This window comes from Taudactylus pleione, unplaced genomic scaffold (genome assembly GCF_031769625.1).
Source record: "Taudactylus pleione unplaced genomic scaffold, aTauple2 ptg000473l, whole genome shotgun sequence".
NCBI classification, from domain to species: domain Eukaryota; kingdom Metazoa; phylum Chordata; class Amphibia; order Anura; family Myobatrachidae; genus Taudactylus; species Taudactylus pleione.
In genome coordinates, this window is record NW_028284875.1 from 7,316,979 (window position 1) to 7,344,866 (window position 27,888).

The 27,888-nt window shown below is 33.8% G+C and overlaps 9 non-coding genes across 9 annotated transcripts; all 9 read left to right on the forward strand.

Annotated features, from left to right (window-relative positions):
* Window positions 1–2,097: 2,097 nt before the first annotated feature.
* TRNAI-UAU (transfer RNA isoleucine (anticodon UAU)) lies at window positions 2,098–2,190 on the forward strand. Its single transcript is given in 2 exon segments — window positions 2,098–2,135; window positions 2,155–2,190. It is a non-coding gene; the product is annotated as a tRNA-Ile (tRNA).
* A 6,863-nt stretch (window positions 2,191–9,053) lies between these two features.
* TRNAI-UAU (transfer RNA isoleucine (anticodon UAU)) lies at window positions 9,054–9,146 on the forward strand. Its single transcript is given in 2 exon segments — window positions 9,054–9,091; window positions 9,111–9,146. It is a non-coding gene; the product is annotated as a tRNA-Ile (tRNA).
* Window positions 9,147–10,555: 1,409 nt separating this feature from the next.
* Window positions 10,556–10,648, forward strand: TRNAI-UAU (transfer RNA isoleucine (anticodon UAU)). The gene is given in 2 exon segments: window positions 10,556–10,593; window positions 10,613–10,648. It is a non-coding gene; the product is annotated as a tRNA-Ile (tRNA).
* A 2,877-nt stretch (window positions 10,649–13,525) lies between these two features.
* On the forward strand, window positions 13,526–13,618 carry TRNAI-UAU (transfer RNA isoleucine (anticodon UAU)). The gene is given in 2 exon segments: window positions 13,526–13,563; window positions 13,583–13,618. It is a non-coding gene; the product is annotated as a tRNA-Ile (tRNA).
* Window positions 13,619–14,005: 387 nt separating this feature from the next.
* On the forward strand, window positions 14,006–14,078 carry TRNAR-CCU (transfer RNA arginine (anticodon CCU)). The gene has a single exon. It is a non-coding gene; the product is annotated as a tRNA-Arg (tRNA).
* Window positions 14,079–16,513: 2,435 nt separating this feature from the next.
* Window positions 16,514–16,606, forward strand: TRNAI-UAU (transfer RNA isoleucine (anticodon UAU)). The gene is given in 2 exon segments: window positions 16,514–16,551; window positions 16,571–16,606. It is a non-coding gene; the product is annotated as a tRNA-Ile (tRNA).
* Window positions 16,607–16,993: 387 nt separating this feature from the next.
* TRNAR-CCU (transfer RNA arginine (anticodon CCU)) lies at window positions 16,994–17,066 on the forward strand. Its single transcript has one exon. It is a non-coding gene; the product is annotated as a tRNA-Arg (tRNA).
* A 4,944-nt stretch (window positions 17,067–22,010) lies between these two features.
* Window positions 22,011–22,103, forward strand: TRNAI-UAU (transfer RNA isoleucine (anticodon UAU)). The gene is given in 2 exon segments: window positions 22,011–22,048; window positions 22,068–22,103. It is a non-coding gene; the product is annotated as a tRNA-Ile (tRNA).
* Window positions 22,104–22,490: 387 nt separating this feature from the next.
* Window positions 22,491–22,563, forward strand: TRNAR-CCU (transfer RNA arginine (anticodon CCU)). The gene has a single exon. It is a non-coding gene; the product is annotated as a tRNA-Arg (tRNA).
* The last annotated feature ends 5,325 nt before the right edge of the window (window positions 22,564–27,888 follow it).

The window sequence follows — 27,888 nt, forward strand, 5'->3', positions numbered from 1 at the left end:
CAATTTTATATCAGAGTGGCTACAAAATAACAATGTCTATTGCAATTGCTGATGGGTTTCTTGAAGTTCTTTCATCCTTGTCTTCAAAAGGGTAATTTTCTGCCTTTTATATTTCTTTGGACACTGACTTTATTGACAATTTAGGTGCTACAGACAAAAAAACAATGTTTACCTTTAAATATAGAGCACAAGTGAGATTTAACTTATTTTTATTTAAAGATACTGCATTTTTTGGTAATATAGTGTATATTTTCCCTATGCAACATTAAAGTTACATATATCTATACCAAATATTATTTAAGATAAATAAACAGGAATTATTTTACAATTTTGATAATATTGAACTGTACAACAATGGCATGAATTCATTGCAATATACACCTATGGATACATAAAACTGGGCAATAACACAAATGCACAATATAATTGATTACCTTATGATTAGAATATTACTTTTATTAGGTACTTTAGTATTGGGTGCAGTAGTTTAGTGGATTTAAAAAGTAACTAATTTAAAATTAATAAACCAAGTTAATTTACTTAGTCAACTCGATGCTAAAATCACTCAACTAAAAATAATGCACTTTGACCATGCGCTCCTGTGGCACTATCGGTCAGCGCGCGGTACTTATAAGGCAGTGTCTGTTGAGCAATGCCGAGGTTGTGAGTTCAAGCCTCACCTGGAGCAAATGTAATTTTTTTACTAATGTCATCAGTTATTGATTATCATCTGCTACCTGAACATCCTGATATGAAGGCAGAAAAAAAACACAAACATGACTGTTTTTAAGGTACCAGTACACACAGCTGCTTTGGTTCATATGCACTGTAAACATTACTTTAGTTAGTCAACAAAATGGAATGCAAAAGACTACCTATTTATTGGTAAAAGAGTTGCATCAATCTGTTTTGCTGCAATGTAACATGAGGGTCCACACTATTTGGTCTGGTTAGTACAATCACATTTCATGCTGGGATTTGTAAAGCAAAGAACACAAATAAATGGCTTTCCTATATCGCAACAATTAATGATTATACTAATGAAAAACTCAGTTTCACACAAAGACGATACTAAGCCCCAGTGGCCTAATGGATAAGGCACTGGCCTCCTAAGCCAGGGATTGTGGCTTCAAGTCCCATCTTGGGTGATAGGATTTATTTCATTAAAATGATTTTGAAGATGTTCCTTTTATTCTTGCTTCATACTGCTCAAATGGCTCCACCAGAAACTTTTATCTGCTTAACAATCAGGTACTGTTCAGCTTGCAAAATTATGGCCCAGTATCTAAAAGCAGACATTCATCCTAATGACATTGTGGATTAGTTTCCTGAAAAGTTTACTATCACCTGGGACAGTGGCTTAAAGTCCCATCTAGGATGCATGTTCCTTTGTTGCTCATTCTCATCCTAGAAGTTATGCTTTTTTTCAATGCAGGTGACTGTCTTAATGGTATTGCAGAAAATCCATATATACCAAAACATACCTATTAAGTTTTAATTGCAATTTAATATCAGAGTGGCTACAAAATAACAATTTCTATTGCAATTGCTGATGGGTTTCTTGAAGTCCTTTCATCCATGTTATCAAAAGGGTAATTTTATGCCTTTTATATTTCTTTGGACACTGACTTTACTGACAATTTAGGTGCTACAGACCAAAAAAACAATGTTTACCTTTAAATATAGAGCACAAGTGAGATTTAACTTATTTTTAATTAAAGATTCTGCACTTTTTGGTATTATAGTGTATATTTTCCCTATGCAACATTAAAGTTACAAATATCTATAGCAAATATTATTTAAGATAAATAAACAGGAATTATTTTACAATTTTGATAATATTGAACTATACAACAATGGCATGAATTCATTGCAATATACACCTATGGATACATAAAACTGGGCAATAACACAAATGCACAATATAATTGATTACCTTATGATTAGAATATTACTTTTATTAGGTACTTTAGTATTGGGTGCAGTAGTTTAGTTGATTTAAAAAGTAACTAATTTAAAATTAATAAACCAAGTTAATTTACTTAGTCAACTCGATGCTAAAATCACTCAACTAAAAATAATGCACTTTGACCATGCGCTCCTGTGGCGCTATCGGTCAGCGCGCGGTACTTATGAGGCAGTGTCTGTTGAGCAATGCCGAGGTTGTGAGTTCAAGCCTCACCTGGAGCAAATGTAATTTTTTTACTAATGTCATCAGTTATTGATTATCATCTGCTACCTGAACATCCTGATATGAAGGCAGAAAAAAAACACAAACATGACTGTTTTTAAGGTACCAGTACACACAGCTGCTTTGGTTCATATGCACTGTAAACATTACTTTAGTTAGTCAACAAAATGGAATGCAAAAGACTACCTATTTATTGGTAAAAGAGTTGCATCAATCTGTTTTGCTGCAATGTAACATGAGGGTCCACACTATTTGGTCTGGTTAGTACAATCACATTTCATGCTGGGATTTGTAAAGCAAAGAACACAAATAAATGGCTTTCCTATATCGCAACAATTAATGATTATACTAATGAAAAACTCAGTTTCACACCAGTGGCCTAATGGATAAGGCACTGGCCTCCTAAGCCAGGGATTGTGGGTTCAAGTCCCATCTTGGGTGATAGGATTTATTTCATTAAAATGATTTTGAAGATGTTCCTTTTATTCTTGCTTCATACTGCTCAAATGGCTCCACCAGAAACTTTTATCTGCTTAACAATCAGGTACTGTTCAGCTTGCAAAATTATGGCCCAGTATCTAAAAGCAGACATTCATCCTAATGACATTGTGGATTAGTTTCCTGAAAAGTTTACTATCACCTGGGACAGTGGCTTAAAGTCCCATCTAGGATGCATGTTCCTTTGTTGCTCATTCTCATTCTAGAAGTTATGCTTTTTTTCAATGCAGGTGACTGTCTTAATGGTATTGCAGAAAATCCATATATACCAAAACATACCTATTAAGTTTTAATTGCAATTTAATATCAGAGTGGCTACAAAATAACAATTTCTATTGCAATTGCTGATGGGTTTCTTGAAGTCCTTTCATCCATGTCATCAAAAGGGTAATTTTCTGCCTTTTATATTTCTTTGGACACTGACTTTACTGACAATTTAGGTGCTACAGACCAAAAAAACAATGTTTACCTTTAAATATAGAGCACAACTGAGATTTAACTTATTTTTAATTAAAGATACTGCACTTTTTGGTATTATAGTGTATATTTTCCCTATGCAACATTAAAGTTACATATATCTATACCAAATATTATTTAAGATAAATAAACAGGAATTATTTTACAATTTTGATAATATTGTACTGTACAACAATGGCATGAATTCATTGCAATATACACCTATGGATACATAAAACTGTTCAATAACACAAATGCACAATATAATTGATTACCTTATGATTAGAATATTACTTTTATTAGGTACTTTAGTATTGGGTGCAGTAGTTTAGTGGATTTAAAAAGTAACTAATTTAAAATTAATAAACCAAGTTAATTTACTTAGTCAACTCGATGCTAAAATCACTCAACTAAAAATAATGCACTTTGACCATGCGCTCCTGTGGCGCTATCGGTCAGCGCGCGGTACTTATAAGGCAGTGTCTGTTGAGCAATGCCGAGGTTGTGAGTTCAAGCCTCTCCTGGAGCAAATGTAATTTTTTTACTAATGTCATCAGTTATTGATTATCATCTGCTACCTGAACATCCTGATATGAAGGCAGAAAAAAAACACAAACATGACTGTTTTTAAGGTACCAGTACACACAGCTGCTTTGGTTCATATGCACTGTAAACATTACTTTAGTTAGTCAACAAAATGGAATGCAAAAGACTACCTATTTATTGGTAAAAGAGTTGCATCAATCTGTTTTGCTGCAATGTAACATGAGGGTCCACACTATTAGGTCTGGTTAGTACAATCACATTTCATGCTGGGATTTGTAAAGCAAAGAACACAAATAAATGGCTTTCCTATATCGCAACAATTAATGATTATACTAATGAAAAAATCAGTTTCACACAAAGATGTTACTAAGCCCCAGTGGCCTAATGGATAAGCCAGGGTTTGTGGGTTCAAGTCCCATCTGGAGTGATAGGATTTATTTAATTAAAATAATTTTGAAGATGTTCCTTTTATTCTTGCTTCATTCTGCACAAATGGCTCCACCAGAAACTTTTATCTGCTTAACAATACGGTACTGTTCAGCTTGCAAAATTATGGCCCAGTATCTAAAAGCAGACATTTATCATAATGACATTGTGGATTAGATTCCTGAAAAGTTTACTATCACCTGGGACAGTGGCTTAAAGTCCCATCTAGGATGCATGTTCCTTTGTTGCTCATTCTCATTCTAGAAGTTATGCTTTTTTTCAATGCAGGTGACTGTCTTAATGGTATTGCAGAAATTCCATATATACCAAAACATACCTATTAAGTTTTAATTGCAATTTAATATCAGAGTGGCTTCAAAATAACAATGTCTATTGCAATTGCTGATGGGTTTCTTGAAGTCAATTCATCCTTGTCATCAAAAGGGTAATTTTCTGCTTTTTATATTTCTTTGGACACTCACTTTACTGACAATATAGGTGCTACAGACCAAAAAATCAATGTTTACCTTTAAATATAGAGCACAAGTGAGATTTAACTTATTTTTAATTAAAGATACTGCACTTTTTGGTATTATAGTGTATATTTTCCCTATGCAACATTAAATTTACAAATATCTATAGCAAATAATATTTAAGATAAATAAACAGGAATTATTTTACAATTTTGATAATATTGAACTGTACAACAATGGCAAAAATTCATTGCAATATACACCTATGGATACATAAAACTGGGCAATAACACAAATGCACAATATAATTGATTACCTTATGATTAGAATATTACTTTTATTAGGTGCTTTAGTATTGGGTGCAGTAGTTTAGTGGATTTAAAAAGTAACTAATTTAAAATTAATAAACCAAGTTAATTTACTTAGTCAACTCGATGCTAAAATCACTCAACTAAAAATAATGCGCTTTGACCATGTGCTCCTGTGGGGCAATCGGTCTGCGCGCGGTACTTATAAGACAGTATCTGTTGAGCAATGCCGAGGTTGTGAGTTCAAGCCTCACCTGGAGCAAATGTAATTTTTTTTCTAATGTCATCAGTTAATGATTATCATCTGCTACCTGAACATCCTGATATGAAGGCAGAAAAAAACCCACAAACATGACTGTTTTTAAGGTACCAGTACACACAGCTGCTTTGGTTCATATGCACTGTAAACATTACTTTAGTTAGTCAACAAAATGGAATGCAAAAGACTACCTATTTATTGGTAAAAGAGTTGCATCAATCTGTTTTGCTGCAATGTAACATGAGGGTCCACACTATTAGGTCTGGTTAGTACAATCACATTTCATGCTGGGATTTGTAAAGCAAAGAACACAAATAAATGGCTTTCCTATATCGCAACAATTAATGATTATACTAATGAAAAAATCAGTTTCACACAAAGATGTTACTAAGCCCCAGTGGCCTAATGGATAAGCCAGGGTTTGTGGGTTCAAGTCCCATCTGGAGTGATAGGATTTATTTAATTAAAATAATTTTGAAGATGTTCCTTTTATTCTTGCTTCATTCTGCACAAATGGCTCCACCAGAAACTTTTATCTGCTTAACAATCCGGTACTGTTCAGCTTGCAAAATTATGGCCCAGTATCTAAAAGCAGACATTTATCCTAGTGAAATTGTGGATTAGTTTCCGGATAATTTTACTATCACCTGGGACAGTGGCTTCAAGTCCCATTTAGGATGCATGATCCTTTGTTGCTCATTCTCATTGTATAAGTTATGCTTTTTTCAATGCAGGTGACTGTCTTAATGGTATTGCATGAAATCCATATATACCAAAACATACCTATTAAGTTTTAATTGCAATTTAATATCAGAGTTTCTACTGTATTATTCTGCAGAAGCACTGTTTCATGTGCAAGGACACTGTGCCGAGAATTGTTATGGACATTGCTAACGTCAATCTCTTACTTGTTGAAACCTCATAACATAAGCTTCCCGATGAAAGACGTCCGTCAGATACCTTAAGGTTTCCGGGACATGTCGTGGAAGACCCAAAATGACTAACACCTAAGGGGGATCCCGGCGACACCTTTATCCTGTGGACCATTAAAGAACTCACCATTTGGTGATATATGCAGCTTTTTTTATATTTAAATTTGAGTGTGTTGTGTATTAATAAATGTGTGATAAATTTTTGACAATATTGCACTATTAGTCTCTTTATCCTCCTCTTTTTTGAGATACCAAGTATATGGAAGAAATTTCAGCTATACTTCCTATATCATCTGAGAGACTGAAGTCACTATTTGGTCTGGTTAGTACAATCACATTTCATGCTGGGATTTGTAAAGCAAAGAACACAAATAAATGGCTTTCCTATATCGCAACAATTAATGATTATACTAATGGAAAAATCAGTTTCATAGAAAGATGTTACTAAGCCCCACTGGCCTAATAGATAAGGCACTGGCCTCCAAAGACAGGGATTGTGGGTTCAAGTCCCATTTGGGACTTTATTTCATTAAAATAATTTTGGAGATGTTCCTTTTATTCTTGCTTCATACTGCACAAATGGCTCAACCAGAAACTTTTATCTGCTTAACAATCTGGTACTTTTCAGCTTGCAAAATTATGGCCCAGTATCTAAAAGCAGACATTCATCCTAATGACATTGTGGATTAGTTTCCTGAAGAGTTTACTATCACCTGGGACAGTGGCTTCAAGTCCCATCTAGGATGCATGTTCCTTTGTTGCTCATTCTCATGCTAGAAGTTATGATTTTTTTCAATGCAGGTGACTGTCTTAATGGTATTGCAGAAAATCCATATATACCAAAACATACCTATTAAGTTTTAATTGCAATTTTATATCAGAGTGGCTACAAAATAACAATGTCTATTGCAATTGCTGATGGGTTTCTTGAAGTTCTTTCATCCTTGTCTTCAAAAGGGTAATTTTCTGCCTTTTATATTTCTTTGGACACTGACTTTATTGACAATTTAGGTGCTACAGACAAAAAAACAATGTTTACCTTTAAATATAGAGCACAAGTGAGATTTAACTTATTTTTATTTAAAGATACTGCATTTTTTGGTAATATAGTGTATATTTTCCCTATGCAACATTAAAGTTACATATATCTATACCAAATATTATTTAAGATAAATAAACAGGAATTATTTTACAATTTTGATAATATTGAACTGTACAACAATGGCATGAATTCATTGCAATATACACCTATGGATACATAAAACTGGGCAATAACACAAATGCACAATATAATTGATTACCTTATGATTAGAATATTACTTTTATTAGGTACTTTAGTATTGGGTGCAGTAGTTTAGTGGATTTAAAAAGTAACTAATTTAAAATTAATAAACCAAGTTAATTTACTTAGTCAACTCGATGCTAAAATCACTCAACTAAAAATAATGCACTTTGACCATGCGCTCCTGTGGCACTATCGGTCAGCGCGCGGTACTTATAAGGCAGTGTCTGTTGAGCAATGCCGAGGTTGTGAGTTCAAGCCTCACCTGGAGCAAATGTAATTTTTTTACTAATGTCATCAGTTATTGATTATCATCTGCTACCTGAACATCCTGATATGAAGGCAGAAAAAAAACACAAACATGACTGTTTTTAAGGTACCAGTACACACAGCTGCTTTGGTTCATATGCACTGTAAACATTACTTTAGTTAGTCAACAAAATGGAATGCAAAAGACTACCTATTTATTGGTAAAAGAGTTGCATCAATCTGTTTTGCTGCAATGTAACATGAGGGTCCACACTATTTGGTCTGGTTAGTACAATCACATTTCATGCTGGGATTTGTAAAGCAAAGAACACAAATAAATGGCTTTCCTATATCGCAACAATTAATGATTATACTAATGAAAAACTCAGTTTCACACAAAGACGATACTAAGCCCCAGTGGCCTAATGGATAAGGCACTGGCCTCCTAAGCCAGGGATTGTGGCTTCAAGTCCCATCTTGGGTGATAGGATTTATTTCATTAAAATGATTTTGAAGATGTTCCTTTTATTCTTGCTTCATACTGCTCAAATGGCTCCACCAGAAACTTTTATCTGCTTAACAATCAGGTACTGTTCAGCTTGCAAAATTATGGCCCAGTATCTAAAAGCAGACATTCATCCTAATGACATTGTGGATTAGTTTCCTGAAAAGTTTACTATCACCTGGGACAGTGGCTTAAAGTCCCATCTAGGATGCATGTTCCTTTGTTGCTCATTCTCATCCTAGAAGTTATGCTTTTTTTCAATGCAGGTGACTGTCTTAATGGTATTGCAGAAAATCCATATATACCAAAACATACCTATTAAGTTTTAATTGCAATTTAATATCAGAGTGGCTACAAAATAACAATTTCTATTGCAATTGCTGATGGGTTTCTTGAAGTCCTTTCATCCATGTTATCAAAAGGGTAATTTTATGCCTTTTATATTTCTTTGGACACTGACTTTACTGACAATTTAGGTGCTACAGACCAAAAAAACAATGTTTACCTTTAAATATAGAGCACAAGTGAGATTTAACTTATTTTTAATTAAAGATTCTGCACTTTTTGGTATTATAGTGTATATTTTCCCTATGCAACATTAAAGTTACAAATATCTATAGCAAATATTATTTAAGATAAATAAACAGGAATTATTTTACAATTTTGATAATATTGAACTATACAACAATGGCATGAATTCATTGCAATATACACCTATGGATACATAAAACTGGGCAATAACACAAATGCACAATATAATTGATTACCTTATGATTAGAATATTACTTTTATTAGGTACTTTAGTATTGGGTGCAGTAGTTTAGTTGATTTAAAAAGTAACTAATTTAAAATTAATAAACCAAGTTAATTTACTTAGTCAACTCGATGCTAAAATCACTCAACTAAAAATAATGCACTTTGACCATGCGCTCCTGTGGCGCTATCGGTCAGCGCGCGGTACTTATGAGGCAGTGTCTGTTGAGCAATGCCGAGGTTGTGAGTTCAAGCCTCACCTGGAGCAAATGTAATTTTTTTACTAATGTCATCAGTTATTGATTATCATCTGCTACCTGAACATCCTGATATGAAGGCAGAAAAAAAACACAAACATGACTGTTTTTAAGGTACCAGTACACACAGCTGCTTTGGTTCATATGCACTGTAAACATTACTTTAGTTAGTCAACAAAATGGAATGCAAAAGACTACCTATTTATTGGTAAAAGAGTTGCATCAATCTGTTTTGCTGCAATGTAACATGAGGGTCCACACTATTTGGTCTGGTTAGTACAATCACATTTCATGCTGGGATTTGTAAAGCAAAGAACACAAATAAATGGCTTTCCTATATCGCAACAATTAATGATTATACTAATGAAAAACTCAGTTTCACACAAAGACGATACTAAGCCCCAGTGGCCTAATGGATAAGGCACTGGCCTCCTAAGCCAGGGATTGTGGCTTCAAGTCCCATCTTGGGTGATAGGATTTATTTCATTAAAATGATTTTGAAGATGTTCCTTTTATTCTTGCTTCATACTGCTCAAATGGCTCCACCAGAAACTTTTATCTGCTTAACAATCAGGTACTGTTCAGCTTGCAAAATTATGGCCCAGTATCTAAAAGCAGACATTCATCCTAATGACATTGTGGATTAGTTTCCTGAAAAGTTTACTATCACCTGGGACAGTGGCTTAAAGTCCCATCTAGGATGCATGTTCCTTTGTTGCTCATTCTCATCCTAGAAGTTATGCTTTTTTTCAATGCAGGTGACTGTCTTAATGGTATTGCAGAAAATCCATATATACCAAAACATACCTATTAAGTTTTAATTGCAATTTAATATCAGAGTGGCTACAAAATAACAATTTCTATTGCAATTGCTGATGGGTTTCTTGAAGTCCTTTCATCCATGTTATCAAAAGGGTAATTTTATGCCTTTTATATTTCTTTGGACACTGACTTTACTGACAATTTAGGTGCTACAGACCAAAAAAACAATGTTTACCTTTAAATATAGAGCACAAGTGAGATTTAACTTATTTTTAATTAAAGATTCTGCACTTTTTGGTATTATAGTGTATATTTTCCCTATGCAACATTAAAGTTACAAATATCTATAGCAAATATTATTTAAGATAAATAAACAGGAATTATTTTACAATTTTGATAATATTGAACTATACAACAATGGCATGAATTCATTGCAATATACACCTATGGATACATAAAACTGGGCAATAACACAAATGCACAATATAATTGATTACCTTATGATTAGAATATTACTTTTATTAGGTACTTTAGTATTGGGTGCAGTAGTTTAGTTGATTTAAAAAGTAACTAATTTAAAATTAATAAACCAAGTTAATTTACTTAGTCAACTCGATGCTAAAATCACTCAACTAAAAATAATGCACTTTGACCATGCGCTCCTGTGGCGCTATCGGTCAGCGCGCGGTACTTATGAGGCAGTGTCTGTTGAGCAATGCCGAGGTTGTGAGTTCAAGCCTCACCTGGAGCAAATGTAATTTTTTTACTAATGTCATCAGTTATTGATTATCATCTGCTACCTGAACATCCTGATATGAAGGCAGAAAAAAAACACAAACATGACTGTTTTTAAGGTACCAGTACACACAGCTGCTTTGGTTCATATGCACTGTAAACATTACTTTAGTTAGTCAACAAAATGGAATGCAAAAGACTACCTATTTATTGGTAAAAGAGTTGCATCAATCTGTTTTGCTGCAATGTAACATGAGGGTCCACACTATTTGGTCTGGTTAGTACAATCACATTTCATGCTGGGATTTGTAAAGCAAAGAACACAAATAAATGGCTTTCCTATATCGCAACAATTAATGATTATACTAATGAAAAACTCAGTTTCACACCAGTGGCCTAATGGATAAGGCACTGGCCTCCTAAGCCAGGGATTGTGGGTTCAAGTCCCATCTTGGGTGATAGGATTTATTTCATTAAAATGATTTTGAAGATGTTCCTTTTATTCTTGCTTCATACTGCTCAAATGGCTCCACCAGAAACTTTTATCTGCTTAACAATCAGGTACTGTTCAGCTTGCAAAATTATGGCCCAGTATCTAAAAGCAGACATTCATCCTAATGACATTGTGGATTAGTTTCCTGAAAAGTTTACTATCACCTGGGACAGTGGCTTAAAGTCCCATCTAGGATGCATGTTCCTTTGTTGCTCATTCTCATTCTAGAAGTTATGCTTTTTTTCAATGCAGGTGACTGTCTTAATGGTATTGCAGAAAATCCATATATACCAAAACATACCTATTAAGTTTTAATTGCAATTTAATATCAGAGTGGCTACAAAATAACAATTTCTATTGCAATTGCTGATGGGTTTCTTGAAGTCCTTTCATCCATGTCATCAAAAGGGTAATTTTCTGCCTTTTATATTTCTTTGGACACTGACTTTACTGACAATTTAGGTGCTACAGACCAAAAAAACAATGTTTACCTTTAAATATAGAGCACAACTGAGATTTAACTTATTTTTAATTAAAGATACTGCACTTTTTGGTATTATAGTGTATATTTTCCCTATGCAACATTAAAGTTACATATATCTATACCAAATATTATTTAAGATAAATAAACAGGAATTATTTTACAATTTTGATAATATTGTACTGTACAACAATGGCATGAATTCATTGCAATATACACCTATGGATACATAAAACTGTTCAATAACACAAATGCACAATATAATTGATTACCTTATGATTAGAATATTACTTTTATTAGGTACTTTAGTATTGGGTGCAGTAGTTTAGTGGATTTAAAAAGTAACTAATTTAAAATTAATAAACCAAGTTAATTTACTTAGTCAACTCGATGCTAAAATCACTCAACTAAAAATAATGCACTTTGACCATGCGCTCCTGTGGCGCTATCGGTCAGCGCGCGGTACTTATAAGGCAGTGTCTGTTGAGCAATGCCGAGGTTGTGAGTTCAAGCCTCTCCTGGAGCAAATGTAATTTTTTTACTAATGTCATCAGTTATTGATTATCATCTGCTACCTGAACATCCTGATATGAAGGCAGAAAAAAAACACAAACATGACTGTTTTTAAGGTACCAGTACACACAGCTGCTTTGGTTCATATGCACTGTAAACATTACTTTAGTTAGTCAACAAAATGGAATGCAAAAGACTACCTATTTATTGGTAAAAGAGTTGCATCAATCTGTTTTGCTGCAATGTAACATGAGGGTCCACACTATTAGGTCTGGTTAGTACAATCACATTTCATGCTGGGATTTGTAAAGCAAAGAACACAAATAAATGGCTTTCCTATATCGCAACAATTAATGATTATACTAATGAAAAAATCAGTTTCACACAAAGATGTTACTAAGCCCCAGTGGCCTAATGGATAAGCCAGGGTTTGTGGGTTCAAGTCCCATCTGGAGTGATAGGATTTATTTAATTAAAATAATTTTGAAGATGTTCCTTTTATTCTTGCTTCATTCTGCACAAATGGCTCCACCAGAAACTTTTATCTGCTTAACAATACGGTACTGTTCAGCTTGCAAAATTATGGCCCAGTATCTAAAAGCAGACATTTATCATAATGACATTGTGGATTAGATTCCTGAAAAGTTTACTATCACCTGGGACAGTGGCTTAAAGTCCCATCTAGGATGCATGTTCCTTTGTTGCTCATTCTCATTCTAGAAGTTATGCTTTTTTTCAATGCAGGTGACTGTCTTAATGGTATTGCAGAAATTCCATATATACCAAAACATACCTATTAAGTTTTAATTGCAATTTAATATCAGAGTGGCTTCAAAATAACAATGTCTATTGCAATTGCTGATGGGTTTCTTGAAGTCAATTCATCCTTGTCATCAAAAGGGTAATTTTCTGCTTTTTATATTTCTTTGGACACTCACTTTACTGACAATATAGGTGCTACAGACCAAAAAATCAATGTTTACCTTTAAATATAGAGCACAAGTGAGATTTAACTTATTTTTAATTAAAGATACTGCACTTTTTGGTATTATAGTGTATATTTTCCCTATGCAACATTAAATTTACAAATATCTATAGCAAATAATATTTAAGATAAATAAACAGGAATTATTTTACAATTTTGATAATATTGAACTGTACAACAATGGCAAAAATTCATTGCAATATACACCTATGGATACATAAAACTGGGCAATAACACAAATGCACAATATAATTGATTACCTTATGATTAGAATATTACTTTTATTAGGTGCTTTAGTATTGGGTGCAGTAGTTTAGTGGATTTAAAAAGTAACTAATTTAAAATTAATAAACCAAGTTAATTTACTTAGTCAACTCGATGCTAAAATCACTCAACTAAAAATAATGCACTTTGACCATGCGCTCCTGTGGCGCTATCGGTCAGCGCGCGGTACTTATGAGGCAGTGTCTGTTGAGCAATGCCGAGGTTGTGAGTTCAAGCCTCACCTGGAGCAAATGTAATTTTTTTACTAATGTCATCAGTTATTGATTATCATCTGCTACCTGAACATCCTGATATGAAGGCAGAAAAAAAACACAAACATGACTGTTTTTAAGGTACCAGTACACACAGCTGCTTTGGTTCATATGCACTGTAAACATTACTTTAGTTAGTCAACAAAATGGAATGCAAAAGACTACCTATTTATTGGTAAAAGAGTTGCATCAATCTGTTTTGCTGCAATGTAACATGAGGGTCCACACTATTTGGTCTGGTTAGTACAATCACATTTCATGCTGGGATTTGTAAAGCAAAGAACACAAATAAATGGCTTTCCTATATCGCAACAATTAATGATTATACTAATGAAAAACTCAGTTTCACACAAAGACGATACTAAGCCCCAGTGGCCTAATGGATAAGGCACTGGCCTCCTAAGCCAGGGATTGTGGGTTCAAGTCCCATCTTGGGTGATAGGATTTATTTCATTAAAATGATTTTGAAGATGTTCCTTTTATTCTTGCTTCATACTGCTCAAATGGCTCCACCAGAAACTTTTATCTGCTTAACAATCAGGTACTGTTCAGCTTGCAAAATTATGGCCCAGTATCTAAAAGCAGACATTCATCCTAATGACATTGTGGATTAGTTTCCTGAAAAGTTTACTATCACCTGGGACAGTGGCTTAAAGTCCCATCTAGGATGCATGTTCCTTTGTTGCTCATTCTCATTCTAGAAGTTATGCTTTTTTTCAATGCAGGTGACTGTCTTAATGGTATTGCAGAAAATCCATATATACCAAAACATACCTATTAAGTTTTAATTGCAATTTAATATCAGAGTGGCTACAAAATAACAATTTCTATTGCAATTGCTGATGGGTTTCTTGAAGTCCTTTCATCCATGTCATCAAAAGGGTAATTTTCTGCCTTTTATATTTCTTTGGACACTGACTTTACTGACAATTTAGGTGCTACAGACCAAAAAAACAATGTTTACCTTTAAATATAGAGCACAACTGAGATTTAACTTATTTTTAATTAAAGATACTGCACTTTTTGGTATTATAGTGTATATTTTCCCTATGCAACATTAAAGTTACATATATCTATACCAAATATTATTTAAGATAAATAAACAGGAATTATTTTACAATTTTGATAATATTGTACTGTACAACAATGGCATGAATTCATTGCAATATACACCTATGGATACATAAAACTGTTCAATAACACAAATGCACAATATAATTGATTACCTTATGATTAGAATATTACTTTTATTAGGTACTTTAGTATTGGGTGCAGTAGTTTAGTGGATTTAAAAAGTAACTAATTTAAAATTAATAAACCAAGTTAATTTACTTAGTCAACTCGATGCTAAAATCACTCAACTAAAAATAATGCACTTTGACCATGCGCTCCTGTGGCGCTATCGGTCAGCGCGCGGTACTTATAAGGCAGTGTCTGTTGAGCAATGCCGAGGTTGTGAGTTCAAGCCTCTCCTGGAGCAAATGTAATTTTTTTACTAATGTCATCAGTTATTGATTATCATCTGCTACCTGAACATCCTGATATGAAGGCAGAAAAAAAACACAAACATGACTGTTTTTAAGGTACCAGTACACACAGCTGCTTTGGTTCATATGCACTGTAAACATTACTTTAGTTAGTCAACAAAATGGAATGCAAAAGACTACCTATTTATTGGTAAAAGAGTTGCATCAATCTGTTTTGCTGCAATGTAACATGAGGGTCCACACTATTAGGTCTGGTTAGTACAATCACATTTCATGCTGGGATTTGTAAAGCAAAGAACACAAATAAATGGCTTTCCTATATCGCAACAATTAATGATTATACTAATGAAAAAATCAGTTTCACACAAAGATGTTACTAAGCCCCAGTGGCCTAATGGATAAGCCAGGGTTTGTGGGTTCAAGTCCCATCTGGAGTGATAGGATTTATTTAATTAAAATAATTTTGAAGATGTTCCTTTTATTCTTGCTTCATTCTGCACAAATGGCTCCACCAGAAACTTTTATCTGCTTAACAATACGGTACTGTTCAGCTTGCAAAATTATGGCCCAGTATCTAAAAGCAGACATTTATCATAATGACATTGTGGATTAGATTCCTGAAAAGTTTACTATCACCTGGGACAGTGGCTTAAAGTCCCATCTAGGATGCATGTTCCTTTGTTGCTCATTCTCATTCTAGAAGTTATGCTTTTTTTCAATGCAGGTGACTGTCTTAATGGTATTGCAGAAATTCCATATATACCAAAACATACCTATTAAGTTTTAATTGCAATTTAATATCAGAGTGGCTTCAAAATAACAATGTCTATTGCAATTGCTGATGGGTTTCTTGAAGTCAATTCATCCTTGTCATCAAAAGGGTAATTTTCTGCTTTTTATATTTCTTTGGACACTCACTTTACTGACAATATAGGTGCTACAGACCAAAAAATCAATGTTTACCTTTAAATATAGAGCACAAGTGAGATTTAACTTATTTTTAATTAAAGATACTGCACTTTTTGGTATTATAGTGTATATTTTCCCTATGCAACATTAAATTTACAAATATCTATAGCAAATAATATTTAAGATAAATAAACAGGAATTATTTTACAATTTTGATAATATTGAACTGTACAACAATGGCAAAAATTCATTGCAATATACACCTATGGATACATAAAACTGGGCAATAACACAAATGCACAATATAATTGATTACCTTATGATTAGAATATTACTTTTATTAGGTGCTTTAGTATTGGGTGCAGTAGTTTAGTGGATTTAAAAAGTAACTAATTTAAAATTAATAAACCAAGTTAATTTACTTAGTCAACTCGATGCTAAAATCACTCAACTAAAAATAATGCACTTTGACCATGCGCTCCTGTGGCGCTATCGGTCAGCGCGCGGTACTTATGAGGCAGTGTCTGTTGAGCAATGCCGAGGTTGTGAGTTCAAGCCTCACCTGGAGCAAATGTAATTTTTTTACTAATGTCATCAGTTATTGATTATCATCTGCTACCTGAACATCCTGATATGAAGGCAGAAAAAAAACACAAACATGACTGTTTTTAAGGTACCAGTACACACAGCTGCTTTGGTTCATATGCACTGTAAACATTACTTTAGTTAGTCAACAAAATGGAATGCAAAAGACTACCTATTTATTGGTAAAAGAGTTGCATCAATCTGTTTTGCTGCAATGTAACATGAGGGTCCACACTATTTGGTCTGGTTAGTACAATCACATTTCATGCTGGGATTTGTAAAGCAAAGAACACAAATAAATGGCTTTCCTATATCGCAACAATTAATGATTATACTAATGAAAAACTCAGTTTCACACAAAGACGATACTAAGCCCCAGTGGCCTAATGGATAAGGCACTGGCCTCCTAAGCCAGGGATTGTGGGTTCAAGTCCCATCTTGGGTGATAGGATTTATTTCATTAAAATGATTTTGAAGATGTTCCTTTTATTCTTGCTTCATACTGCTCAAATGGCTCCACCAGAAACTTTTATCTGCTTAACAATCAGGTACTGTTCAGCTTGCAAAATTATGGCCCAGTATCTAAAAGCAGACATTCATCCTAATGACATTGTGGATTAGTTTCCTGAAAAGTTTACTATCACCTGGGACAGTGGCTTAAAGTCCCATCTAGGATGCATGTTCCTTTGTTGCTCATTCTCATTCTAGAAGTTATGCTTTTTTTCAATGCAGGTGACTGTCTTAATGGTATTGCAGAAAATCCATATATACCAAAACATACCTATTAAGTTTTAATTGCAATTTAATATCAGAGTGGCTACAAAATAACAATTTCTATTGCAATTGCTGATGGGTTTCTTGAAGTCCTTTCATCCATGTCATCAAAAGGGTAATTTTCTGCCTTTTATATTTCTTTGGACACTGACTTTACTGACAATTTAGGTGCTACAGACCAAAAAAACAATGTTTACCTTTAAATATAGAGCACAACTGAGATTTAACTTATTTTTAATTAAAGATACTGCACTTTTTGGTATTATAGTGTATATTTTCCCTATGCAACATTAAAGTTACATATATCTATACCAAATATTATTTAAGATAAATAAACAGGAATTATTTTACAATTTTGATAATATTGTACTGTACAACAATGGCATGAATTCATTGCAATATACACCTATGGGTACATAAAACTGTTCAATAACACAAATGCACAATATAATTGATTACCTTATGATTAGAATATTACTTTTATTAGGTACTTTAGTATTGGGTGCAGTAGTTTAGTGGATTTAAAAAGTAACTAATTTAAAATTAATAAACCAAGTTAATTTACTTAGTCAACTCGATGCTAAAATCACTCAACTAAAAATAATGCACTTTGACCATGCGCTCCTGTGGCGCTATCGGTCAGCGCGCGGTACTTATAAGGCAGTGTCTGTTGAGCAATGCCGAGGTTGTGAGTTCAAGCCTCTCCTGGAGCAAATGTAATTTTTTTACTAATGTCATCAGTTATTGATTATCATCTGCTACCTGAACATCCTGATATGAAGGCAGAAAAAAAACACAAACATGACTGTTTTTAAGGTACCAGTACACACAGCTGCTTTGGTTCATATGCACTGTAAACATTACTTTAGTTAGTCAACAAAATGGAATGCAAAAGACTACCTATTTATTGGTAAAAGAGTTGCATCAATCTGTTTTGCTGCAATGTAACATGAGGGTCCACACTATTAGGTCTGGTTAGTACAATCACATTTCATGCTGGGATTTGTAAAGCAAAGAACACAAATAAATGGCTTTCCTATATCGCAACAATTAATGATTATACTAATGAAAAAATCAGTTTCACACAAAGATGTTACTAAGCCCCAGTGGCCTAATGGATAAGCCAGGGTTTGTGGGTTCAAGTCCCATCTGGAGTGATAGGATTTATTTAATTAAAATAATTTTGAAGATGTTCCTTTTATTCTTGCTTCATTCTGCACAAATGGCTCCACCAGAAACTTTTATCTGCTTAACAATACGGTACTGTTCAGCTTGCAAAATTATGGCCCAGTATCTAAAAGCAGACATTTATCATAATGACATTGTGGATTAGATTCCTGAAAAGTTTACTATCACCTGGGACAGTGGCTTAAAGTCCCATCTAGGATGCATGTTCCTTTGTTGCTCATTCTCATTCTAGAAGTTATGCTTTTTTTCAATGCAGGTGACTGTCTTAATGGTATTGCAGAAATTCCATATATACCAAAACATACCTATTAAGTTTTAATTGCAATTTAATATCAGAGTGGCTTCAAAATAACAATGTCTATTGCAATTGCTGATGGGTTTCTTGAAGTCAATTCATCCTTGTCATCAAAAGGGTAATTTTCTGCTTTTTATATTTCTTTGGACACTCACTTTACTGACAATATAGGTGCTACAGACCAAAAAATCAATGTTTACCTTTAAATATAGAGCACAAGTGAGATTTAACTTATTTTTAATTAAAGATACTGCACTTTTTGGTATTATAGTGTATATTTTCCCTATGCAACATTAAATTTACAAATATCTATAGCAAATAATATTTAAGATAAATAAACAGGAATTATTTTACAATTTTGATAATATTGAACTGTACAACAATGGCAAAAATTCATTGCAATATACACCTATGGATACATAAAACTGGGCAATAACACAAATGCACAATATAATTGATTACCTTATGATTAGAATATTACTTTTATTAGGTGCTTTAGTATTGGGTGCAGTAGTTTAGTGGATTTAAAAAGTAACTAATTTAAAATTAATAAACCAAGTTAATTTACTTAGTCAACTCGATGCTAAAATCACTCAACTAAAAATAATGCGCTTTGACCATGTGCTTCTGTGGGGCAATCGGTCTGCGCGCGGTACTTATAAGACAGTATCTGTTGAGCAATGCCGAGGTTGTGAGTTCAAGCCTCACCTGGAGCAAATGTAATTTTTTTTCTAATGTCATCAGTTAATGATTATCATCTGCTACCTGAACATCCTGATATGAAGGCAGAAAAAAACCCACAAACATGACTGTTTTTAAGGTACCAGTACACACAGCTGCTTTGGTTCATATGCACTGTAAACATTACTTTAGTTAGTCAACAAAATGGAATGCAAAAGACTACCTCTTTATTGGTAAAAGAGTTGCATCAATCTGTTTTGCTGCAATGTAACATGAGGGTCCACACTATTAGGTCTGGATAGTACAATCACATTTCATGCTGGGATTTGTAAAGCAAAGAACACAAATAATCGGCTTTCCTATATCGCAACAATTAATGATTATACTAATGAAAAAATCAGTTTCACACAATGATATTACTAAGCCCCAGTGGCCTAATGGATAAGGCACTGGCCTCATAAGCTGTGGATTCCTGGTTCAAGTCCCATATGGGGTGATAGTCTTTATTTCATCCATATAATTATTGGAGATGTTCCTTTTATTCTTGCTTGAGACTGCACAAATGGCTCCACCAGAAACTTTTATCTGCTTAACATTCCGGTCCTGTTCAGCTTGCAAAATTATGGCCCAGTATCTAAAAGCAGACATTTATCCTAGTGAAATTGTGGATTAGTTTCCGGATAATTTTACTATCACCTGGGACAGTGGCTTCAAGTCCCATTTAGGATGCATGATCCTTTGTTGCTCATTCTCATTGTATAAGTTATGCTTTTTTCAATGCAGGTGACTGTCTTAATGGTATTGCATGAAATCCATATATACCAAAACATACCTATTAAGTTTTAATTGCAATTTAATATCAGAGTTTCTACTGTATTATTCTGCAGAAGCACTGTTTCATGTGCAAGGACACTGTGCCGAGAATTGTTATGGACATTGCTAACGTCAATCTCTTACTTGTTGAAACCTCATAACATAAGCTTCCCGATGAAAGACGTCCGTCAGATACCTTAAGGTTTCCGGGACATGTCGTGGAAGACCCAAAATGACTAACACCTAAGGGGGATCCCGGCGACACCTTTATCCTGTGGACCATTAAAGAACTCACCATTTGGTGATATATGCAGCTTTTTTTATATTTAAATGTGAGTGTGTTGTGTATTAATAAATGTGTGATAAATTTTTGACAATATTGCACTATTAGTCTCTTTATCCTCCTCTTTTTTGAGATACCAAGTATATGGAAGAAATTTCAGCTATACTTCCTATATCATCTGAGAGACTGAAGTCACTATTTGGTCTGGTTAGTACAATCACATTTCATGCTGGGATTTGTAAAGCAAAGAACACAAATAAATGGCTTTCCTATATCGCAACAATTAATGATTATACTAATGAAAAACTCAGTTTCACACAAAGACGATACTAAGCCCCAGTGGCCTAATGGATAAGGCACTGGCCTCCTAAGCCAGGGATTGTGGCTTCAAGTCCCATCTTGGGTGATAGGATTTATTTCATTAAAATGATTTTGAAGATGTTCCTTTTATTCTTGCTTCATACTGCTCAAATGGCTCCACCAGAAACTTTTATCTGCTTAACAATCAGGTACTGTTCAGCTTGCAAAATTATGGCCCAGTATCTAAAAGCAGACATTCATCCTAATGACATTGTGGATTAGTTTCCTGAAAAGTTTACTATCACCTGGGACAGTGGCTTAAAGTCCCATCTAGGATGCATGTTCCTTTGTTGCTCATTCTCATTCTAGAAGTTATGCTTTTTTTCAATGCAGGTGACTGTCTTAATGGTATTGCAGAAAATCCATATATACCAAAACATACCTATTAAGTTTTAATTGCAATTTTATATCAGAGTGGCTACAAAATAACAATTTCTATTGCAATTGCTGATGGGTTTCTTGAAGTCCTTTCATCCATGTTATCAAAAGGGTAATTTTCTGCCTTTTATATTTCTTTGGACACTGACTTTACTGACAATTTAGGTGCTACAGACCAAAAAAACAATGTTTACCTTTAAATATAGAGCACAAGTGAGATTTAACTTATTTTTAATTAAAGATTCTGCACTTTTTGGTATTATAGTGTATATTTTCCCTATGCAACATTAAAGTTACAAATATCTATAGCAAATATTATTTAAGATAAATAAACAGGAATTATTTTACAATTTTGATAATATTGAACTATACAACAATGGCATGAATTCATTGCAATATACACCTATGGATACATAAAACTGGGCAATAACACAAATGCACAATATAATTGATTACCTTATGATTAGAATATTACTTTTATTAGGTACTTTAGTATTGGGTGCAGTAGTTTAGTTGATTTAAAAAGTAACTAATTTAAAATTAATAAACCAAGTTAATTTACTTAGTCAACTCGATGCTAAAATCACTCAACTAAAAATAATGCACTTTGACCATGCGCTCCTGTGGCGCTATCGGTCAGCGCGCGGTACTTATGAGGCAGTGTCTGTTGAGCAATGCCGAGGTTGTGAGTTCAAGCCTCACCTGGAGCAAATGTAATTTTTTTACTAATGTCATCAGTTATTGATTATCATCTGCTACCTGAACAACCTGATATGAAGGCAGAAAAAAAACACAAACATGACTGTTTTTAAGGTACCAGTACACACAGCTGCTTTGGTTCATATGCACTGTAAACATTACTTTAGTTAGTCAACAAAATGGAATGCAAAAGACTACCTATTTATTGGTAAAAGAGTTGCATCAATCTGTTTTGCTGCAATGTAACATGAGGGTCCACACTTTTTGGTCTGGTTAGTACAATCACATTTCATGCTGGGATTTGTAAAGCAAAGAACACAAATAAATGGCTTTCCTATATCGCAACAATTAATGATTATACTAATGAAAAACTCAGTTTCACACAAAGACGATACTAAGCCCCAGTGGCCTAATGGATAAGGCACTGGCCTCCTAAGCCAGGGATTGTGGGTTCAAGTCCCATCTTGGGTGATAGGATTTATTTCATTAAAATGATTTTGAAGATGTTCCTTTTATTCTTGCTTCATACTGCTCAAATGGCTCCACCAGAAACTTTTATCTGCTTAACAATCAGGTACTGTTCAGCTTGCAAAATTATGGCCCAGTATCTAAAAGCAGACATTCATCCTAATGACATTGTGGATTAGTTTCCTGAAAAGTTTACTATCACCTGGGACAGTGGCTTAAAGTCCCATCTAGGATGCATGTTCCTTTGTTGCTCATTCTCATTCTAGAAGTTATGCTTTTTTTCAATGCAGGTGACTGTCTTAATGGTATTGCAGAAAATCCATATATACCAAAACATACCTATTAAGTTTTAATTGCAATTTAATATCAGAGTGGCTACAAAATAACAATTTCTATTGCAATTGCTGATGGGTTTCTTGAAGTCCTTTCATCCATGTCATCAAAAGGGTAATTTTCTGCCTTTTATATTTCTTTGGACACTGACTTTACTGACAATTTAGGTGCTACAGACCAAAAAAACAATGTTTACCTTTAAATATAGAGCACAACTGAGATTTAACTTATTTTTAATTAAAGATACTGCACTTTTTGGTATTATAGTGTATATTTTCCCTATGCAACATTAAATTTACAAATATCTATAGCAAATAATATTTAAGATAAATAAACAGGAATTATTTTACAATTTTGATAATATTGAACTGTACAACAATGGCAAAAATTCATTGCAATATACACCTATGGATACATAAAACTGGGCAATAACACAAATGCACAATATAATTGATTACCTTATGATTAGAATATTACTTTTATTAGGTGCTTTAGTATTGGGTGCAGTAGTTTAGTGGATTTAAAAAGTAACTAATTTAAAATTAATAAACCAAGTTAATTTACTTAGTCAACTCGATGCTAAAATCACTCAACTAAAAATAATGCGCTTTGACCATGTGCTCCTGTGGGGCAATCGGTCTGCGCGCGGTACTTATAAGACAGTATCTGTTGAGCAATGCCGAGGTTGTGAGTTCAAGCCTCACCTGGAGCAAATGTAATTTTTTTTCTAATGTCATCAGTTAATGATTATCATCTGCTACCTGAACATCCTGATATGAAGGCAGAAAAAAACCCACAAACATGACTGTTTTTAAGGTACCAGTACACACAGCTGCTTTGGTTCATATGCACTGTAAACATTACTTTAGTTAGTCAACAAAATGGAATGCAAAAGACTACCTATTTATTGGTAAAAGAGTTGCATCAATCTGTTTTGCTGCAATGTAACATGAGGGTCCACACTATTAGGTCTGGTTAGTACAATCACATTTCATGCTGGGATTTGTAAAGCAAAGAACACAAATAAATGGCTTTCCTATATCGCAACAATTAATGATTATACTAATGAAAAAATCAGTTTCACACAAAGATGTTACTAAGCCCCAGTGGCCTAATGGATAAGCCAGGGTTTGTGGGTTCAAGTCCCATCTGGAGTGATAGGATTTATTTAATTAAAATAATTTTGAAGATGTTCCTTTTATTCTTGCTTCATTCTGCACAAATGGCTCCACCAGAAACTTTTATCTGCTTAACAATCCGGTACTGTTCAGCTTGCAAAATTATGGCCCAGTATCTAAAAGCAGACATTTATCCTAGTGAAATTGTGGATTAGTTTCCGGATAATTTTACTATCACCTGGGACAGTGGCTTCAAGTCCCATTTAGGATGCATGATCCTTTGTTGCTCATTCTCATTGTATAAGTTATGCTTTTTTCAATGCAGGTGACTGTCTTAATGGTATTGCATGAAATCCATATATACCAAAACATACCTATTAAGTTTTAATTGCAATTTAATATCAGAGTTTCTACTGTATTATTCTGCAGAAGCACTGTTTCATGTGCAAGGACACTGTGCCGAGAATTGTTATGGACATTGCTAACGTCAATCTCTTACTTGTTGAAACCTCATAACATAAGCTTCCCGATGAAAGACGTCCGTCAGATACCTTAAGGTTTCCGGGACATGTCGTGGAAGACCCAAAATGACTAACACCTAAGGGGGATCCCGGCGACACCTTTATCCTGTGGACCATTAAAGAACTCACCATTTGGTGATATATGCAGCTTTTTTTATATTTAAATTTGAGTGTGTTGTGTATTAATAAATGTGTGATAAATTTTTGACAATATTGCACTATTAGTCTCTTTATCCTCCTCTTTTTTGAGATACCAAGTATATGGAAGAAATTTCAGCTATACTTCCTATATCATCTGAGAGACTGAAGTCACTATTTGGTCTGGTTAGTACAATCACATTTCATGCTGGGATTTGTAAAGCAAAGAACACAAATAAATGGCTTTCCTATATCGCAACAATTAATGATTATACTAATGGAAAAATCAGTTTCATAGAAAGATGTTACTAAGCCCCACTGGCCTAATAGATAAGGCACTGGCCTCCAAAGACAGGGATTGTGGGTTCAAGTCCCATTTGGGACTTTATTTCATTAAAATAATTTTGGAGATGTTCCTTTTATTCTTGCTTCATACTGCACAAATGGCTCAACCAGAAACTTTTATCTGCTTAACAATCTGGTACTTTTCAGCTTGCAAAATTATGGCCCAGTATCTAAAAGCAGACATTCATCCTAATGACATTGTGGATTAGTTTCCTGAAGAGTTTACTATCACCTGGGACAGTGGCTTCAAGTCCCATCTAGGATGCATGTTCCTTTGTTGCTCATTCTCATGCTAGAAGTTATGATTTTTTTCAATGCAGGTGACTGTCTTAATGGTATTGCAGAAAATCCATATATACCAAAACATACCTATTAAGTTTTAATTGCAATTTTATATCAGAGTGGCTACAAAATAACAATGTCTATTGCAATTGCTGATGGGTTTCTTGAAGTTCTTTCATCCTTGTCTTCAAAAGGGTAATTTTCTGCCTTTTATATTTCTTTGGACACTGACTTTATTGACAATTTAGGTGCTACAGACAAAAAAACAATGTTTACCTTTAAATATAGAGCACAAGTGAGATTTAACTTATTTTTATTTAAAGATACTGCACTTTTTGGTATTATAGTGTATATTTTCCCTATGCAACATTAAAGTTACATATATCTATACCAAATATTATTTAAGATAAATAAACAGGAATTATTTTACAATTTTGATAATATTGTACTGTACAACAATGGCATGAATTCATTGCAATATACACCTATGGATACATAAAACTGTTCAATAACACAAATGCACAATATAATTGATTACCTTATGATTAGAATATTACTTTTATTAGGTACTTTAGTATTGGGTGCAGTAGTTTAGTGGATTTAAAAAGTAACTAATTTAAAATTAATAAACCAAGTTAATTTACTTAGTCAACTCGATGCTAAAATCACTCAACTAAAAATAATGCACTTTGACCATGCGCTCCTGTGGCGCTATCGGTCAGCGCGCGGTACTTATAAGGCAGTGTCTGTTGAGCAATGCCGAGGTTGTGAGTTCAAGCCTCTCCTGGAGCAAATGTAATTTTTTTACTAATGTCATCAGTTATTGATTATCATCTGCTACCTGAACATCCTGATATGAAGGCAGAAAAAAAACACAAACATGACTGTTTTTAAGGTACCAGTACACACAGCTGCTTTGGTTCATATGCACTGTAAACATTACTTTAGTTAGTCAACAAAATGGAATGCAAAAGACTACCTATTTATTGGTAAAAGAGTTGCATCAATCTGTTTTGCTGCAATGTAACATGAGGGTCCACACTATTAGGTCTGGTTAGTACAATCACATTTCATGCTGGGATTTGTAAAGCAAAGAACACAAATAAATGGCTTTCCTATATCGCAACAATTAATGATTATACTAATGAAAAAATCAGTTTCACACAAAGATGTTACTAAGCCCCAGTGGCCTAATGGATAAGCCAGGGTTTGTGGGTTCAAGTCCCATCTGGAGTGATAGGATTTATTTAATTAAAATAATTTTGAAGATGTTCCTTTTATTCTTGCTTCATTCTGCACAAATGGCTCCACCAGAAACTTTTATCTGCTTAACAATCCGGTACTGTTCAGCTTGCAAAATTATGGCCCAGTATCTAAAAGCAGACATTTATCATAATGACATTGTGGATTAGATTCCTGAAAAGTTTACTATCACCTGGGACAGTGGCTTAAAGTCCCATCTAGGATGCATGTTCCTTTGTTGCTCATTCTCATTCTAGAAGTTATGCTTTTTTTCAATGCAGGTGACTGTCTTAATGGTATTGCAGAAATTCCATATATACCAAAACATACCTATTAAGTTTTAATTGCAATTTAATATCAGAGTGGCTTCAAAATAACAATGTCTATTGCAATTGCTGATGGGTTTCTTGAAGTCAATTCATCCTTGTCATCAAAAGGGTAATTTTCTGCTTTTTATATTTCTTTGGACACTCACTTTACTGACAATATAGGTGCTACAGACCAAAAAATCAATGTTTACCTTTAAATATAGAGCACAAGTGAGATTTAACTTATTTTTAATTAAAGATACTGCACTTTTTGGTATTATAGTGTATATTTTCCCTATGCAACATTAAATTTACAAATATCTATAGCAAATAATATTTAAGATAAATAAACAGGAATTATTTTACAATTTTGATAATATTGAACTGTACAACAATGGCAAAAATTCATTGCAATATACACCTATGGATACATAAAACTGGGCAATAACACAAATGCACAATATAATTGATTACCTTATGATTAGAATATTACTTTTATTAGGTGCTTTAGTATTGGGTGCAGTAGTTTAGTGGATTTAAAAAGTAACTAATTTAAAATTAATAAACCAAGTTAATTTACTTAGTCAACTCGATGCTAAAATCACTCAACTAAAAATAATGCGCTTTGACCATGTGCTCCTGTGGGGCAATCGGTCTGCGCGCGGTACTTATAAGACAGTATCTGTTGAGCAATGCCGAGGTTGTGAGTTCAAGCCTCACCTGGAGCAAATGTAATTTTTTTTCTAATGTCATCAGTTAATGATTATCATCTGCTACCTGAACATCCTGATATGAAGGCAGAAAAAAACCCACAAACATGACTGTTTTTAAGGTACCAGTACACACAGCTGCTTTGGTTCATATGCACTGTAAACATTACTTTAGTTAGTCAACAAAATGGAATGCAAAAGACTACCTATTTATTGGTAAAAGAGTTGCATCAATCTGTTTTGCTGCAATGTAACATGAGGGTCCACACTATTAGGTCTGGTTAGTACAATCACATTTCATGCTGGGATTTGTAAAGCAAAGAACACAAAT